General features: G+C 37.9%; 1 long non-coding RNA gene and 1 pseudogene across 2 annotated transcripts in view; one reads left to right on the top strand and one right to left on the bottom strand.

Moving 5' to 3' along the window:
- Window positions 1-20,735, bottom strand: part of LOC118553292 (uncharacterized) — a 383,189-nt gene that overhangs the window by 267,729 nt on the left and 94,725 nt on the right. The gene's annotated exons all lie outside the window — the stretch shown is intronic.
- On the top strand, window positions 17,198-17,395 carry LOC118530917 (small nuclear ribonucleoprotein G pseudogene; annotated as a pseudogene).

Below are 20,735 nucleotides of genomic sequence, written 5' to 3'. Positions count from 1 at the left end.
AAAAACAAAAGTTACTAATAGAAGGCAGAGTGACTGAGACAAAAGAGTAGAGGGACAAAGAGCTACTTGATTGAGGGAGAAGGAGGCATTCTAGAACTGGATTTTATTTTTAGGAGGATTTTTACGTGGGAGGGGGGATTCCGACACAGGAAATTACCCTGCTGTGTTTTGTCATCATTCTTCTCAAAGAGAAATGTGAGCTATCACAATAGGCTTTTGCTAACAGTTACAAAGGGACTAGAGAAAACCAACCCAAACCTGGTCTCAAAGATATTATCATCCTCAAAAGGCTCTGAGAACAAGAAAAAAGACTTGTGTTTATTTTCTGCCAGTGGTGTTAAAATCTGTCCAGGAATGGGATGATATAAATTCCCCCAAATAAAGCATAATGGCTTAACTTCCCCATACTCCTTTAAAAATACAAACTGTTGTTCACAACGCAATCTCTTGAATTGGCTAAATGGTCTTTCAAATAAACATTCGGAGAGATGGGTCTCCCAGGTGCTTATAAATTCCTCCAGTCCCTTAATGAATGTATCAGTATGACTTCATGACAACTGGATGGAAAATGAAAAACATGATGTGTGGCTGGGGTGGTTTCATTAGACACCTACTTTGTAATTCCAGCTTAAAAATGACCTTTTGCAATAGCAAGTGAGACCTAAAGGCAGCAAACAGAATTCTACCTTTAACAATCCAATCTCTACCCCCACTTTTCCCTTATTAACAGAATTCTGCTTCTGCTGGAAAAGGCAATATGCCCAGCCAATAACTACAGTCCCCAGCCTCTCTTGCACATGAGATAACCAGACAACCCAGATCAGGCCAGGGAGGTGTAGGTGGAAGTTGTAAAGGGCTTCTAAGAGAGCTCCTGCACCAGAGTAGACTCAGATAGGGCACATTCCACCCTGCGTCCTCTGCTCTACCCTTCTTCCTGCCTGCAATGTGGGCACAGTGCATGAGGAGAAGCAACGGACTATGACCTGAGCAGCAATCACACTGAGGATGGCTGAGGAAAGAGATACAGCCTACAACCTTGCTGTCATTATGGAGTCACTGGCCCTAGATTGTTTAACTCTGGATTCTTTGTTATGTGAAAAATATATATATATATTTTAAAGATTTTATTTATTTGACAGAAGGAGACACAGCGAGAGAGGGAACACAAGCAGGGGGAGTGGGAGAGGGAGAAGCAGACTCCCCGCTGAGCAGGGAGCCCAATGTGGGGCTCGATCCCAGGACCCTGGGATCACGACCCGAGCCGAAGGCAGATGCCCAATGACTGAGCCACTCGGGCGCCCCTGTTATGTGAAAAATATTAAATAATTATTTGTTTAAGCCACTGATTTAGACACTTTCAGTAACTGATATATTATAAGTTGGCTGGTTGCTTTGTGTACCCAACCAATGATTACAGCTTGTTTGGTTGGTTATTTTCACCAAATGTGTTGATGTTTTACTGACCTACCAATCCACCATTAATGGCAGTGACAGTGTTCATCATTACTGTTCAATGGACCATATAACCTAAAAGAATAAAGCACCTAAACTACAAAAAATGTTATAGTGGGTGTGACCTGTGGTTTTTCTAGTCCAGGTTGTCACAGACTGTATTCACTAATACTTATCTCAAGAGCCTAACGACAATAATAAACATGTATTCAGTACTTGGTATTGATCAAGCACTGTTTTCAATGTATTACATACATTATGCTTTTATCCTTAGATGGACTCCATGAGTTAGGCGTGAGGGACCACCAAGAGTTACCTGACTGCACTTTGAGAACTGCTGGCCTAAGATGGTACCATTCACATGTCCGACAATTGGTACTGGCTGATAGTTGGGTTTCTCTCTATATACGCAGCCCCTAATCTACAAGGAAGCTAGCCTGGCCGTGGTGATCTCAGGGCAACAAGAGAACAAAAGAGGATGCTGCAAAGGGTCTTGATGCTTTAATCAGAAATCCCACAAGGATGCTTCCACTACTTTCTTTTGGTCAAAACAAGTCACAGGGCTACCACATATTCAAAGGGAGAGGACACAGACTCTACCTCTTATTGGGAAAAGTACAAAGATACAGCATTTTTGCAATCTCCTTCAGACAGCTAACCCCTTCCAGAACTGGGTGGTGGTGGTAAGACAAGTATTTCTGCTGCTACCCAGGCTAGTCACATGCTGAGCCATCTAGTAGTGCATGGTCCATTATCAGCCTGATAAACACACAAATGAGTTGGGTCACCAGTTAGCGGTCCTGGTGGAAACACAAGACAATTTAAATTAAGACCATGTGAAATAGAGACTGAACCAATAATCCTTCTATTGTGGCAAATATGGAGTATGTGGAAGAATAGTCTGAATGTTCTTTTTATAGTGTTCTTGTCATTTATAGTATAGGGTAAATCTCAACCATTTATTTTATTTGGTAAAGCTATTTTTTATTTTACTTTTTAGTTTAAAGCAATAAACTCTTAGAGCAGTGAGCTCATAAAAAGTGCATGTTTAATGAAAAAATAAGTACTTAATTCCCTTTCAAGAGAGGTATTAGTGAATGTATAATTTGCACAAAATATTTAACTTTCACCATCTATAATAAGGGTCTTTATGATACCATTTTCTACCTGAAAACCGGAAGACCAAACCTACTAAAGAAGCATACACATCTGCTTCAAAATTAGTCATTTTTAAAAGTCTGAAATGAAGACAACAATTTAACACAAGCAGTTGTCAAAGGTATGAAGACCTAGCACTTATGCAGCAAGGCTATGGATTTGGATCAAAAGACTGTTCTTCTTTGCTCATTTTCAATTCCAAATGTTTGGTGCACATAACATTACAGCTAATGAGTCAGGTCAATTAGCAGAAAAGGACTTCACTGTTAAATGATGCCAGATTTATACCAATGATGACTTTATTTTGCCATTTATTTCATGACATTAAAGCAAAGCTTGGGCATTCATTGTGCTGAAGGTGAAACATCTGATGTTGTGAATGCTCTTACAAAATTGGTTGTAATGTTCAACATGGAAAATAAAAGTATTTGTTTTTATGTGAAATATATGTACTTTTTATTTCATGGAGGACTGTGACATGGTACAAACAGTGGCATCATTTCATTAAGAAACCTATGAAGAAAATAGGTTCTTCAAACTGGAGGACTTGCTGCATACATTATTCATGATTGTGCTCAAATAAGGAGTATTCCACCAATCAAAACAGAAGCTATAGCTGTCAAAATTTCAAATATGTTCCTATAAATACACAGAGTACCTCAACTACAAAATTTGTGTGACAAAGACCATGCTGAATGCAAAAAACAGTAATAATTATTATGATGGCAAAATACAGTTGCTACCTTCATCCATTAGATTTTATAAATGTTTGAGCTTTTGAGTCTTCCCATGGTATAGGATTTTTGTGGGTGTGCAAAAAGTTCTCAAAATTTTGGTTACATTTTTCCAAAATCTATTGAATATCTTTAATTAAAGTATTCAACTAATGGAGAACCAAAATTTTTAATAAATTGTAGTGGTTGAAATAAAGCCTATAGACAGAAATCATTAAAACATATCCATACAATGTTAACTAACTGGAATTTAAATAAAAACTTTAAAAAAATGTCCATACAAATGCAAGAGAGAAAGAAATAAAATAAATGATGACACCTCAGTTCATGTAAATTACTTAACTTTGAGATTTTGCTATTGTGTTTTGAGGTATTTTGTTGTGGGAACACTCTCTGGATGGCACTCTATTTTTAATTGGATACATCCATGTATTCTTCATTAAATGAATTCAAACTGATAAAGCTTACAATTTTGCAGCATCTAAATTTGGTGACATTCAAAAGTCATTAAAAAGAGATCAGCTACGTGCAAAAGAATTAAACTGGACCACTTTCATACACCATACACAAAAATAAATTCAAAGTGGATTAAGACCTAAATGTGCGACCTGAAACCATAAAAACCCTAGAAGAAATGATGGGCAGTAATCTCTTTGATGTTGGCCTTAGCAACATTTTTCTAAATACGTCTCCTAATACAAAGGAAACAAAAGCAAAAGTAAACTATAAACTGTTGGGACTACACCAAAATTAAAAGCTTTTGCACAGTGAAGAAAACCAAAATGAAAGGACAACCTACTGAATGGGAGAAGATATTTGCAAATGACATATTCAATAAGGGGTTAATGTCCAAAATACATGAAAAACACTTATTCAATTCAACACACACACACACACACACACAAATAATCTAATTTTAAAATAGGCAGAGGACCTGAATAGACATTTTTCCAAAGAAGACATAGAGATGGCCAACAGACACATGAGATGTTCAATATCACTCATCATTAAGGAAATGCAAATCAACACCATAATAAGATATCACCTCACACTTGTCAGATGGCTAGTATCAAAAAGACAATAATAGGGGCACCTGGCTGGCTCAGTCAGTAAAGCATGCGACTCTTAATCTCAGGGTCATGAGTTCAAGCCCCATGTTGGGCATGTAGCCTACTTTAAAAAAAAGACAGTAACAACTGTTGGCAAGAATGGAGAAAAAGGAACTCTCGAAAACTATTGGTGGGGATGTAAATTGGTGCAGCCATTGTGGAAAACAGTATGGAAGTTCCTCAGAAACCTAGAAATACCATACAATCCAATTTTACCCAAAGAAAACAAAAATACTAATTAGAAAAGATAATATGCACTCCTATGTTTGTTGTGGCATTATTTTCAATAGCCTAGATATGGAAGCAACCTAAGTGTCCGTCAACGGATGAATGGATAAAGAAGATGTGGTACACATATACAATGAAATATTAGTCAAACATAAAAAAGAATGGGATCTTGCCATCTGCAAAAACATGGATGGACCTGGAAGGTATTATGCTAAGTGAAATAAGTCAGATAGTGAAAGACAAATACTATACTATTTCACTCATATGTAGAATCTAAAAAATAAAATGAACAAAAACAGTAGAAACAGACTCAGAAAAACAGAGAACAAACTGATGGTTGCCAGAGGGGAGGAAGATAGGAGGAATGGGTAAAATGGGTCAAGAGGAGTAGGAGGTACAGGCTTCCAGTTATGGAATGCATAAGCCACAACAATGAAAGGTACAGCTAGGAAATAAAGTCAACGGTTTTGTAATGGCATTGTATGATGATAGATGGCAGCTACATTCGTCATGAGCATAGCATAATGTACAGAGATGTTGAACCACTATATTGTATACCTGAAACTAATGTAACATTGTGTGTTAACTACACCTCAATTTTTAAAAATGGTTAAAATAAGAGAAGCTTTGAAGCTATCACAATAGGGGCAGAAGACTTCACTCAGTACAAAAGATCTTTTTCCCCCTCTTTTTTCTTGACAGCTTCGGGGAGTAGGTTTTGATGTTATATCATTCTTTTGATTATCTTTCTTACACCTTCCCCTATGCTTCATTTTAATGATGCTCAATGAAGATTTCTCACTCCAGAGTACCTTGTACTCAAGACTCCTCTTATAAAGGTTGCTAAGGACATTTGCCCTAGACTAGCACAGTGCCCCTTTCCCAAGTGATCACACATAGCACAACCCATTCAACCTTATTTGGTTAAAGTCCTGAACCAGAAAAGCCAGTTAGAGAAAGCCAATAGCTAGCTATTACCTTACATCTCCCCTTCTTTCTCTTCCATCTCCTTGCCCTCATCACCTTTAATAAGTTATCACAGTAGGTAAAAAAATAAAATAAAACCTTTTGGTCGTTGGATTATATATAAATGGCAACGTGTCCTTCTTCATTAATAGTTTTGAACTTAATATTTTTTAAATTTTTTCATTTTAATTTCAATATAGTTAACACACAGTATTATATTAGTTTCAAGTATACAATACAGTGATTCAAAAATTCTATACATTACTCAGTGCTCCTCATGGTAAGTGTACTCTTTAATCCCCATCATCTATTTCACCCATCCCCCATCCACCTCCCCTCTCATAATCATCAATTTGTTCTCCATAGTTAAGAGTCTGTTTCTTGGGTTGTGTCTCTTTTTTTTTCCTTTGTTCATTTGTTTTGTTTCTTAAATTCCACATATGAGTGAAATCATATGATATTTGTCTTTCTTTGACTTATTTCACTTAGCATTACACTCTCTAGCTCCATCCATTTTGTTGCAAATGGCAAGATTTCATTCTTTTTTTATGACTGAATTTTATATATATATATCACTTCTTCTTTATCCATTCTTCCATCAATGGACACTTGGGCTGCTTCCATAATTTGGATATCGTAAATAATGCTGCAATAAACATAGGGATGCATGTATCCCTTTGAATTAGGTTTTTGTACTTTTGGGGTAAATACCCAGTAGTGCAATTACTGGGTCATACGGTAGTTCTATTTTTAACTTTTTGAGGAAACTCCATACTATTTTCCACAGTGGCTGCACCAGTTTGCATTCCCACCAACAGTGCATGAGTGTTCATATTTCTCCACATCCTCACCAACGCTTGTTTCTTGTATTGTTGATTTTGGCCATTCTGACAGGTGTGAGGTGATATCTCATTGTGGTTTTGATTTGCATTTTCCTGATGATGAGTGATGTTGAGCATCTTTTCATGTGTCTGTTGGACATCTGGATGTCTTCTTTGGAGAAACGTCTGTTCATGTCTTCTGCCCATTTTTTAAATTGGATTATTTGTTTTTTGGATGTTGAGTGCTGTAACTTCTTTATATATTTTGGATACTAACCCTTTACGGGACATGTTATTTGCAAATACCTTCTCCCATTCAGAAGGTTGTCTTTTAGTTTTGTTGATTGTTTCCTTTGCTGCACAGAAGCTTTTTATTTTGATGTAGTCCCAATACTTTATTTTTGCCTTTTTTTCCCCTTGCCTCAGGACACGTATCTAGAAAAATGCTGCTACAGTCAATGTCAGAGAAATTACTGCCTGTGCTCTCTTCCAGCACTTTTATGGTTTCAGGTCTCACATTTAGGTCTTTAAACTATTTTTAGTTTATTTTTGTGTATAGTGTATGAAAATGGTCCAGTTTCATTCTTTAGCATATAGCTGTCCAGTTTGCCCAATACCATTTGTTGAGGAGACCGTCTTTTTCCCATTGTATATGCTTTCCTCTTTTGCTGAAGATTATTTGACCATATAATTATGGCCTTATTTCTAGGTTTTCTATTCTGTTCCATTGATCTATGTGTCTATTTTTATGCCAGTACCATACTATTTTGATTACTACAGCTTTGTAATATAACTTGAAGTCTGGAATTGTGATAACTCCGTATTTGTTTTATTTTTCTTTTTCAAGATTACTTTGGCTATTCAGGGTCTTTGGTGGTTCCATACAAATTTTAGGATTGTTTGTTCTAGTTTTGTGGAAGATGCTGTTAGTATTTTGATAAGGATTGCATTAAATCTGTAGAGTGCTTTGAGTAGTATAGACATTTTAACAATATTTGTTCTTCCAACCCATGAGCACAGAATGTCTTTCCATTTCTTTCTTCTTCAATTTCTTTCAACAGTGTTTTATAGTTTTCAGAGTATAGGTCTTTCACCTCTTTGCTTAAGTTTATTCCTAAATATTTTATTGTTTTTGGTGCAATTGTAAATGGGACTGTTTTCTTAATTTCACTTTCTGTTGCTTCATCATTAGTGTATAGAAATGCAACAGATTCTGTACATTAATTTTTGTATCTCCTGACCTCACTGAATTCATTTATCAGTTCTAGTAGTTTTTTAGAGTCTTTAGGGTTTTCTATAGATAGTATCATGTCATCTGCAAATAGTGTAAGCCTTACTTCTTCCTTACCAATTTGGATACCTTTTATTTCTTTTTGTTGCCTGATTGCTGTAGCTAGGACTTCCAGTACTATGTTGAATAAAAGTGGTACAAGTGTCTTGTTCCTTGTCTTGTTCCTGACCTTAGGGGAAAAGCTCTGTTTTTCACCATTGAGTATGACGTTAGCTGTGGATTTTTCATATAAAGCCTTTGTTATATTGAGGTGTGTTCCATCTAGACCTACTTTGTTGGGTTTTGTTTTTTTTTTTATCATGAATGGATGTTGTACTTTGTCAAATTCTTTTTCTGCATCTATTCAAATGATCATATGGTTTCTATCCTTTCTCTTATTGGTGTGATGTATCACATTGATTGATTTGTGAATATTGAATCACCCTTGCATCCCAGGAATAAATCTCACTTGACTGTGATGTATGACCTTTTTAATGTATTGTTGGATTCTGTTTGCTAGTATTTTGTTGAGGACTTTTGCATCTATGTTCATCAGATTTATTGGCCTGTAGTTCTTTTTGTGTGTGTGTGTGTGGTTTCTTTATCTGGTTTTGGTATCAGGGTGATACTGGCCTCAAATAAATTGGGAAGTTTTCCTTCCTCTTCTATTTTTTGGAAAGGTTGAGAATAGGCATTAACTCTTCTTTAAACGTTTCGTAGAATTTGCCTGTGAAGCCATCTGGTCCTGGAACTTTGTTAGTTAGAGGAGTTTTTTGATGACTAATTCAATTTCATTGCTGGTAACCAGTCTGTTCAAGTTTCCTATTTCTTCCTCAGTTTTGGGAGGCTATATGTTTCTAGGAATTTATCCATTTCTTCTAGGTTGTCCAATTTACTAGCATATAATTTTTCAAAGATTTTCTTATAATTCTTTATATTTCTGCAGTGTATTGTTATTTCTCCTCTTTCATTTGTGATTTTATTTGAGCTCTCTCTCTCTCACTCTCACTCTCTCTTTTGCAGGAGTCTGGCTAGACATTTATAAATTTTGTTGATCTTTTCAAAGAACCAGCTCCTGGTTCCACTGATCTGTTCTATTTTCTTTAGTTTCTATATCACTTAACTTCTGCTCTAATCTTTATTATTTCCTTCCTTCTGCAGGCTTTAGGCTTCACTTGTTCTTTTTCTAGCTCCTGTAGGTGTAAGTTTAGGTTGTTTGAAATTTTTCTTGCTTCTTGAAGTAGGCCTGTATTGCTTTAAACTTCCCTCTTAGAACAACTTTTGCTGCATCCCTAAGATTTAGGACCATTATACTTTCATTTTCATTTCTTTCCATGTAATTTTTGGTTGGTTTTTTTTTTTTTTAAGATTTATTCATTTATTTGAGAGAGAGAGAGCAAGGGGAGGGGCAGATAGAGGGGGAAAGAAGCAGACTCCCCGCTGAACATGGAGCCCAATGCACGGTTCAATCACACAACCCTGAGATCACGACCTGAGCCAAAATCAAGAGTTGGCCGCTTAACCAATTAAGCCACCCAGGCACCCCTGTTTTTTTCTTAAAGATTTTATTTTTAAGTAATTTCTACACCCAATGTGGGGCTCAAACGTACAACCCCAAGATCAAGAGTCACATGTTCCACTGACTGAGCCAGCCAGGCACCCCTTTCCATGTAATTTCTGAACTCAAATTTTTTACTTTCAGATTGGTTATTATTTTCGTTTGTTCTATTATTAAGGCCCCACTTCAATTATTTCCTAGCATGTGGGCAGCTGCTGCATAATATTTTGAAAATGGACTAGCCCAAATCACTAGAATGGGAGAAGTCAAGCATGCCTTCATACTTTTGTTGTTTATATTTTTTTTTTTTTTTTTTTTAAGATTTTTTATTTATTTATTTGAGAGAGAGAGAATGAGAGAGAGCAAGCACATGAGAGGGGGGAGGGTCAGAGGGAGAAGCAGACTCCCTGCTGAGCAGGGAGCCCGATGCGGGACTCGATCCAGGGACTCCAGGATCATGACCTGAGCCGAAGGCAGTCGCTTAACCAACTGAGCCACCCAGGCGCCCTGTTGTTTATATTTTTATAATTGTAATGATCATTTATGTGTTTCTATTGCTTCTGTTCTAAAATGTTTCCATTCTCTATGCTATACTTTGGTTAGGGTAATGCTAGTTGCCCTGAAATCTCAGTGGTTTAAACAATCAAAGCCAATTGCTCTCTCAAATAAAGTCCAGTCAGCTGGAGGTTGGGGATGTGGGTTGGGTCTCTGTTCCACAAAGTATCCCAGCAACTCAGGCTGACAAAGACTTTGCCACCTTAGAGTAGAGATCATGTGGGAAGTCATAATGAGTCAAGCCTGAAAGTGAGCCACATAGTTTCAACCTACATTCCACTGGCCAGGGCTCAGTCACACCTAACTATACCTAACTATAAGCTGGGAAATGTAGTCCAGCTATGTGTCTAGGAGGAAAGAAAACAAGTATGGTGTACAACTCACTAGTCTCTGCCACAAACTAATTAGACATAGTCACTGCAGTCATTAGAACCTCAAAATAGGGGTGCCTGGGTGCCTCAATCAGTTAAGCGTCTGCCTTTGGCTCAGGTTATGATCCCAGGGTCCTGGGATTGAGTCCTGCATCGGGCTCCCTGTTCAGTGGGGAGTCTGCTTCTCCCTCTCCCTCTGCCCCTCCCCCGTGCTCATGCTCTCTCTCACTTGCTCTCTCTCTCTCAAATAAATAAATAATATCTTAAAAAAAAAAAAAAAACCTCAAAATAGGCTGAATGAAAGCTTTTTGAGGAATAAATCTTAAAGTATAAGCTCACTGCCAAATACACATTGTGAGTGCTTGTTAAATGCTACAAATTGCCATCAATTACTAGGGGAAATGGGAATTCATTTTAAGAAGAAATAACATAACTTGTTTAAGGGCTGAAGAAGTTTGTCTCTGAAGAAAATGTGTGATTCAAACTGATTCTCCTTTGTCTTACTACTTTTGAGAATCTGACTGCCCACACACCCTCACTGTCCATTTGAAAACAATTTGGAAAACTTATGTTCCTATGTCCCAGCCTTGTTGAACTTCTGGAATAAGTTTTACATAGTTGAAAGCTGGTGCTCTTTCAAATTGCTTGTCTACAACTTCATAGCAAAATGGAGCTCTCTAACATAAATCTGAAACTGCTTGCTACTGCGATGATAATTTCACAAAATCTATTTGTATTTTGCAAATGCCTTGCAATCACTGCAATCAAAGCTATTCCTTCACCATCTTTGACAAAATTTCCATTCTCATTTTACAAGCGAGGCAGCAAATGGAGCTCAAAGGTTCTCATTATTTTGCAGGCCTGAACTGGGCTCTCTCTCCTGTATCTATACCTGTAGATATAGATATAAATATAGACGATATAGATATAGACATAGATGTAGCTATGTATGTAGAATAGACAGAGACATATAGACACAGAGATGTAGATGATATAGATATAGACAGAGACAGAGATATGTAGATACAGATATACCTACATCTGTAGTTTTATCATCTTTCTTGCTAATGTATTTGTGAACGTGTATTTTTTTTTAAGATTTTATTTATTTGACAGCGAGACACACAGCGAGAGAGAGAACACAAGCAGGGGGAGTGGGAGAGAGAGAGAAGCAGGCTTCCTGCTGAGCAGGGAGCCCGATGCGGGGCTCGATCCCAGGACCCTGGGATCATGATCTGAGCCGAAGGCAGATGCCCAACAACTGAGCCACCCACACGCCCCAGTGAACGTGTATTAATCTACATCCTAAGTGATAAAAAAACTGATAGAATCTGTTTTCATGATCTCTGCCCTAATAAATGATAATCATATTGGTAGAGCTTATTTCCAAAAATTGTTTTCATAAAAGCATTTAAATGATGGCAAAGGAAAACCAGATAATCCAAACTGTTTTTTAAAATTAATTTTTTAGCCAAGTTCATTTTACTTGTGTGTTAGCTTATTTGTTCTTCATTGTTTTCATTTCTCTGTTCATTCCTTCAATCATTCATAAATATGACTGATTTCATCTTTTTACTTAACTTTAAAAATAGCTACATATGCTGGGGTTCTTTGCAGAAGGCACATTTTGAGAAACATGATTAGGGTTCAAGCTCCATGGACACAAAATGACAAGCATAGAGCGCTTGTGAGTGTAAGTTGTATTCATGAGTTATACTTGTACATGCTGCAGAGATATCCAGTTCATTCATTTTTTTTTCTGCTTTATTGAGGTATAATTGACAAACAAAAACGTAATATATTTAAAGTGATTTAATATACATATACATTGTGAAATGATTACCACAACCAAGTTAATTAACACAGCTATCACCTCACATGGTTACCTTTTTTCCGCCTTTCTTTTTTTTTCTTGAGAGAACACTTAAGATATACTCTCAGCAGATTTCAAGTATACAATATACAACTATTAACTTGTAGTCACCGTGCTGTACATTAGATTCTCAGAATTTATTCATCTTATAATCAAAAGTGTATACCCTTCGGCCCATTTCCCACATCCCCAGTCCATGGCAACCACCATTCAATTCTCTGTTTCTATGATTTCAACTTCTTTTTCCTTTCAGATTTCACATTTAAGTGATACCATACAGTATTTGTCTTTCTGTGTCTGGTTTGTTTCACTTAGCCTAATGCTCTCTAGTTTCATCCATGTTGTTGCAAATGGCAGGATTTTCTTCTTTTTCATGGCTAAATAATATATCAGTGTGTGTGTGTGTGTGTGTGTGTGTGTGTGTGTGTATGTGTGTGTGTGTGTATTTCACTATTTATATTTATATATATACCACAGTTTCTATATCTACTCATCCATCAATGGACACTTAGGTTGTTTCCAGAGTTTAGCTATTATGAATAATGCTGCAATGAACATGGGGGCGCAGATACATCTTCAAAATAGTGATTTCCTTTCCTCTGGATATATACCCAGAAGTGAGATTGCTGGATCATACAGCAGTTCTATTCTTAATTTTTTGAGGAATCTCTATACTGTTTTCCATAGTGGCTGAACCAGTTTACATTCCCACCATCAGAGCATGAGGGTTCTCTTTTCTCCATATCCTCACCAACATTATCTCTTGTCTTCTTGATAAATAGACATCCTTGTTTATTCATTTATGTACCCATTCTTTACTTACCTATTGAACAGATACCATGTGCTGGGTACTGTCTTAGGTGCTCAGAGGACTCTGTGATGGACAAGATAGACAAAATCTCTTCTCTCATGGAATTTCCATTCCAGTGGAGAAGACATATATAGATGGATGGATGGATGGATGGATGGATAGGTAGAGACAGATGGGTATATATGTATATATTATATATATTTATTATATTTTATACATTTAGATATACATTTGTTGTAACATGTATACATAACAATTATATATATTATATCACTGGCAAAGCCAATTTTGTGACTTCCTGTTTCAAAAACAGCCCTATGTAAACACTCACATTCTACCTCTGCCCTTGTAACATTTGCACTTTGGGAAAATGCCCACTGTTGGTGAGCAAAAAGGGTGCAGAATTATAAAAAATAAAGAAGTAAAGTCCATTAATAACTGAAATACAAATGCAAGTGTTGTATTTTGCCATTTTTAAAATATATTATTTTAGAATTGCATCCCTCCTCCTTCCCCTCTCAGAAAAAGGTCCCAGGGTCCCAAGTTGTTGCTGTTGAGTTATTTCTTTTCTTTTCATCACATGAACACAGATTTATAGAATTCTAAAGGCCCTGATAGGGTCACCTGGCTGGCTCAGTCAGAAGAGCATGTGATTCTTGATGTTGGGGTGATGAGTTTGAGCTCTACATTGGGTATAAAGATTACTTGAATAAATAAAACTTAATAAAAAATAAATAAATATAAAGACCCTGAGAGATCATCTTCTCTCACATTATTTTATAAATAAGGAGAGTTAGGTTGAGAAAGATGAAGCAATTTGCCCAAGATTACAAAAGTAGCTGGAGGCAGAGTTGGACTAGATAACGGTTCTAGGTTTATATCCCCAGGAGAGCACAACAGTGAATAACAATCGATTTTATAATACTAATGAGAAAACACTGGCAGACTCAGCTACATAAAGGGTGACTTTGAGGTTGTAAACAAGAAAACTGAAAAGTCTATTTACAAGTCCTTTTCTTTTCTTTCTTTCCATGCTTCTTTTAAGGAAGGAGTTAGATTTTCCTCACAAAGAAGAAAATGACTTTCTGACACAGTCAGGAAACTGAATCTGAGCTGAAGATTAGGAAAACAAGACACCTGAGGAAAAGAAGCTAAAACAGTACAGTCCCCCCTAAACACAGGCCAGCAGACATTTTTCTGAATTCTGCCCTCATAATGATTAAACACTCAACAATTTTCAAGTTAGGTAAGAGGAAGTAAACAGATTTCTAAGCAACACATGAGAAAACTTTACTAAAGATCAAAAAGTACAAATTAAAATATCAGGTTATCATTCTTTAAACCTGTAAACACACCAAGAGTGTTTCCAAGAGTAATCCTCAGTGCTTATGAGAGTTGGTAAAATGGGAACACTCATGCATCACTGGCTAGTGGGTGTGTGTATCTGTACAATCACTGTGGAAGGCACCTTTTCAGAAAAGTAATCCAGGAGCCCTGAAATGTTCATGCCCCTTTACTCAGAAATACACTTCTAGAATTAGTCCTCAAGAGATAATCAGAGATCCAACTAAAGACTTATATGAAAGGATACTCATCGCTGTGTTTGTTATTCATGATGGTAATATATATATAACAAGACTAAACATCCAACAAAAAAACCATGAGTAAATAAAGTATGGTATATCTGTCACATAGATTTTTCAATGATTGTTAATGATACGGGAGAAAATGTTCACAATATAAAGTTAGATCACAGATTCTCAACTGCGGATTATTCTGCCTACCAACAGACACTCAGCAATGTCTGTGGGACATTTCTGGTTGTCACAGCTTGGAGGAGGAGGTGCCACCGGCACCCAGTGGGTAGACCAGGGATGTTGTTAAACATCCTATGATACACAAGCAACCCGCACCCCCAACAACAAAGAATTATCCTGCCCAATGTCAGGGTCCCACAGCTGAGAAACTGAGTCAGATGAATAAAACAGGGCACAATACTATGAACACTGATCTCAAGTTTTAAGAGCAAAAATGAGGATATCACTTGATGCTAAAATTATGGGTTATATTTATTTTCTTCTTTTTACTTTATATTACTAAGTACAGTAATATATACTGTGAACATGTATTATTTGTATAGTAAAGTAAAAAAATTCTAATAATCCTTCAAAAGCTCTCTGCAGCTTCTTGCATCAAATCAAACTCCTCACCTCCACCCTCAGGATCACACATAATTTGGGCCTGCCTGACGTATGGAAACCTTATTCTTCCCTACTTTTCACCAAGAACTCTCCACTTTAATTAGACAAATTTCTCCTGTATCCCTGAACACACACTGCTCATTTGCTCATCTCCTTGATTATCTGTGACACAGAATAACTGCCTCCCTCACAGGATTGTTGAGAGGATCAAATGAAATAAAATGTGCAGAAACATATTATAATTGTCAAGTCCACAAATTTAAGTTTTCACTCTGTTGCCATGCCCACCTTCTCCCCAGCTGAATTAAACTTATCTGTAGCTCAACTCTTAACCCATAAATCTCTTTTTCTAGGAAGTCTGTCCTGACTTCTCTCAAGCTATTTTGGGAAATAGTGAACCCTACAACTTTGCCACCCTAATTAAGAGAAAAGTTGAAGTTGAAGCATAGTTTCCCAAAGTATGTTTCCTGGGACACCAATTCCATGAGACATTGTATCAGTCAAGGCCATGTCAGGAAACAAATGATACATTCAAAGAGGGCAATTTGAGGACATTTTAACAATGGGATATTTACAAACATGAGGACAGAGTACAGGGAAGCCACAGAAGATAGTGCAGGTCCCCATGTCTAGTAATAGCAAAGAGCTGGAACCATCCCTAGGCCCCAAGGGGAAAAGAAGATAGAGGATGGGGTGGTTTACTGAACCCAGAATCAAGAGGAAAAGAATCACAGGGAGAAGGCTCCAGAGCTGGGATTTCTGTCCACAGACACAGCCAACTATAAGTGATCCAGCAGAGTATGACCCAGGGAATGAATACCCTACCCCAGTCTCCCTCCTCACTCTTTTCAACCTATGAACAGGCCTCTCTGGCCAAACCAACTCAGAAGTTAAAGGGTGTATTAGTCAGGGTTTTCCAGAAAAACAGAATCTATATTGGGGGAGGGGAGAGAAATTAATTTTAAGAAATTGGCTCATGCAATTGGGGTGGTTAAATATTGTAACCTTGAGCTAGAACTTCTTTGGGAAACCTCAGGTTTTGCCCTTAAGGCCTTCAGCTGATTGGATGAGGCCAATCATTAAGGAGAGTACTCTGCTTTACTTAAAGTATACTGATTATGGATGTTAGTCACAACTACAAAATACCTTCACAGCAATACCTACATTGGTGTTTAATTAAATAAGTGGGTAATAATAGTTCAGCCACAGTTGATGCATAAAACTAACCATGACAGAGGTCCAGAAGGACCTGTTGATGTAGTTTATACAGGCTGGACTCCCTCGTGGACACGTAGCAGAACAGAGAAAGGTTCAGGGAGGGTGGACCTGGGGGAGCAAAGAGTAAAAAGAAGCTATCCAGCACAGTTTTAATAGCTATATTGTGAGCAAAAGTATTCTGTGGTAAAATAAATTTGAGAAACACTGAGTTAAACAAAGTTAATCTAATTATTTTCCTAATAAAAGGAGGAGGGGAGGCATTCTGAACAGGTGAGGTGGGATATTCAAAGACTCATGGGTTAATAGGAGGGTATAAATGTGCACTCCAAGTGGGAGGTGTAAATGGGCTTGTGTACCTGAAGTAGGATGTTCAGGCAAGGGGGCCATTAAGTGGAGGTGCTTACAGGCTGACGCCTTTAGCATATATAATTAGGAGGTTTAATTTTATTCAAGAGGTAATTTAAAGTTATTCTGGGCTTCTTAGAATGGGAGTGACCTAAACTAAATAAAAGCTGAAGAAAGTATTCATGCTGCTAAGTGTAGGATGCATTAGAATAAAGACAAGAAACTAAGAAGCCAGAAGGGAGGCAGATGATGCACTGCGGAGCTAAGATGGCCACTGATTATTATGGGATTATGGTGGGAGTGAAAAGGAAGCAGGACAGTCAGGAAAGTTTCCAGAGGAAAAAATGCTTAGTGGCAGGCTTGAAGTAGAAAGTAAAAGAGGGATATAATTCTAAAGTTGGAAAATAATTACAATGTTATTTCATCATAATTAAAGATCTAGGGAAAATGCCAGGCCTACTTGTGGAAGCATGAGGGAGGCCACGAATTCCGTTTCGAGGCATCTTCGAGCTCTCTGAGTAGACACTATGAGCAAAGCTCACACCCCCCCTGCCCCCCAGTTGAAAAAATTTATGGACAAGAAGTTATCATTGAAATTAGATGGTGGCAGCCATGTCCAAGGAATATTGCAAGGATCCGATCCCTTTATGAATCTCCTGATAGATAAATGTGTGGATATAGCAACTAGGGGACAACAGGACAATACTGGAATGGTGGTATCATGAGGAAATAGTATCATCATACTACAAGGCTTGGCAGGAGTATAAACAATTTCTATGTTCACCAGAAAAATCAACTGCTTCTACATGCCCCTCTCCACAGCACCTATTTTACTAAATGTAAAAATTGGGTTGTGTACATTTTCATATTAAAATGTTTTGTTAAATAAGCTTTTGTAATAGTAAGAAAAAAAAGACCAACGATACTCATACAGTCCATCTAATTCCAATCAGCAACCAGTTCTTTCATTCCACACAAAAATTAGAAGCTGCTTAATGTGAGAAGTTGAAATGACCCATTGTGCCACTGGAGAGCTACTTAATAGAATAATTGGGAATGAAATTACAGAAGCTTCTTGAGGAAAAAGCTCAGAAAAGAATAAACTTATGGGAAATAATCAGTGTAATTGAAGAAAACCGTGAAAGGATGTGTTAATAGATGCAATAAGACAGTGTCTTTCATTACTGTAATCGATGAGGGGTTCCACACTTCAGCAGGCAAAGAATCAGGAACCATGGAAGAAATGCAATACGTGTATTTTTTTCACAAAGTATTAATCTCCCATCCTGGCAACTGAGCCGTTCATGGAAATACAAAAAAGCTGTGTCCTATTCTCCATCACAGCCCCCAATGAGGACACAGGTATAAGCCTCACTCTCTCCAACCACCCACCCTGCCACAGTGAACAAGGAAGACCCTGCGAAGAAGGTTCTGACCCAAACCATAGCCCAAAGGAATGGACACTGGTCTTTGAGTTGGATGATTCAGACCCTGGTTCTGCCACTTGACTCTAGCAAACCATTTCACCTTTCTTAACCTGTTTCTTCACCTTTAGAATGTTGATAAGTTAGAGTGATAACATGATCAAATGAAATAATGTAAATTTAAAAAGTTTATAGAATGAAAATTATAATCCAATCTATGGTATTATTATTACTCATTGGGGTCCTTTTACTATGAGCAGTCACTCCAACTTGGTCCCACGTTGGGTACAAAGGGGCATTTGGAGCTCTAGACTTGGGTGCACTGAGAGCCATGGCAAGGTTCCACCCACAAACGGATTTGCTAGGGTCCCCAGTGAGTGGGAGAAAAGCACCTGTGGCCCAGAACTTGGTCTCCTCCCTTAGTTCCATCTGGTTGCCATGGAACCCCCTAGTCATACTTTCAAGGATACATTTGATCTACCATTTTGAGTGCAAGAGAGACAGAAAAATTGGCTTTAATATAGTCAGAATTAAATACTTCCATTCATTGCTTTTACAGAGTTTTTCTGCCATTTAATAAAGAAGAAAGCAAACTGTAATAATTTTCCCAAAATGTCAGTGAATGAGAAAACATAGGTAATTTCTCCTGTCTCAGAATGGCTTGATCTTGCTTGATAAAATACCATCTCTCCTGAGTAAGAAGTTACTGTTTTCCCAGAGGATGTGGCAGAAAATTCAGAAATGCCAGCTGAAATGACAGTTCACTTTACAGAGGGCCTGAGAGTAAAAAGGAATCATTACTTGGGTCCTCCTGCCACATCAGTCATTAAAGATCAGGAGGGATCTAAGACCCAGAAGTTACCGATGAAACTGAAGTAGCGTGTTCAGCAAACCATGTTAGCAATTCCAAGGGTTCTATGAAACTGAGAATGTACGCTTCAAGGACAGTGAATGTGTTAACAACACAATGATAGCTCACATTTACTGAGCACTTACAATGTTGGCTACACACCACACTAAGCTCCTTCCTGGCATCAGCTCACTGAATCCTCACAAAAATCTTGTAAAGTTAAGTGCCACTACTGCTTCCATTCTACAAAGGAGGAACCAGAGGTTTAGGGAGTTAAGTAAACAGCATAAGCCCATAAAGAGATTAAGGAACAAAGCCACCATACTGGTATGTGTAGGTATAATAAGAATCCCAAGGTCCAAGCTCCCCGTGCATAAATTCAGGTTGAATACCATCAGTATCTCAAAATTCTTCCATTTAACCCTTTCTACACACACAGACCCTCCAAAGATTCCTCCCACCCCCAAGTATTCCTGAAGGTCTTAAAGGATGCCTCTCCTGTGCCCATCCATGGACCAGCTTGTCAGCCACAGTCAGTACCTGGCATCTTCATGGTCCTTTCTCTCTCTTCCAGTTCACGCCATCAATGCCCTTGCTAATGCAGCCACTAGGGGAAGCCTCAATGCTCACACAGCTGATGGACATCTTGGACCATCCTTGATCATGTGTCCCTGTGGTCCCGGAATTGCCAATTTTGAAAATGCCAGAGCAGTCCTGGGCGCCATGGAGAAGTAGCAACTGTGGCTCTCAACCTTTCACAGCGATGCCCATTGTCACCTGGATCCTGAAGCAGCTCATCCAGTGTCTGTTTCTCCCGTTCCTCATGAGAGTTCAAAATTTGGTCTTCCTTTCCTTGTTTTTCCCAGGGCCCATCCCTTTGCCTCAGGCACAAAAGCAAATAACAGGGCATACTATCAAAGTCAATTTATGCTAGGGTGTTCTGCAGAATACCTTTCATAATTCAAACTCCTATAATTCAAGAATAACTTTTTCATAAGACGGCCAAAGAACACTATCATGTAGTTGTGTTTATCAGCTACCACAGCAATAGCATAAATAGTTTCCAATTCACTCAGTCCACCAGCTTTAAATATATGTGATTATTGATTTTTGGAGGAGGTTGACACTATTTCAACTTTTGTTCCAGAAATGAGACTTTGTAAGCATATTTGTATCATATTACTTCATATTTATATAATCCAAATTCATATAAGGCTATGTTAATATATGGACACTTCAACCCTTCCCACCCCACCCCCCCCACCCCACCCATTCCCAAAGAAGAAGATATCTTAACTTGAGAGTTAAATGCCAAGTCTTTCCTCTGGTGTGTGGAATGTGGATAATGAAATGATTCTCAGAGAAATAAAAACAGATTACCCACCCCAGAGGCCCAAATGTAGCATGGAGGGGCAGATGCAGGGACTGCTCCTTTGAGGAAGGTTTCACTGTGCATGAACAACACAGGGATAGAAAAGAGGAAGTGAATGAGGGACTATCACAGTGGTGAAAGGAGAGTTTGGTGGAGGACAAAATCGGGACTTTTTTTGCTATATCCTTGAGCAGGCACGCATAGTCAAGAGACAGAAGAGCCATGCATTTTGGTTTCAGGGAAGAGTTTTCAAAGACTAAAGACAAAATAGGAAAAGAACATTTTATATTTTTATAAGCCACTTCCAGAAACAGAGTTCTTAGGAATGCTGTGGCAGAGCATACTAGAAAGATTGAGAACAATAAAGATGTCTAAAGAAGATGCTTTTTTAAGCTTTGTTGGCACTAAGAATATCCTCT

This window comes from Halichoerus grypus, chromosome X, assembly GCF_964656455.1.
Source record: "Halichoerus grypus chromosome X, mHalGry1.hap1.1, whole genome shotgun sequence".
Classification (NCBI taxonomy): domain Eukaryota; kingdom Metazoa; phylum Chordata; class Mammalia; order Carnivora; family Phocidae; genus Halichoerus; species Halichoerus grypus.
The sequence above is the reverse complement of the archived record's forward strand: the minus strand, read 5'-3'. Positions and strand labels throughout refer to the sequence as shown.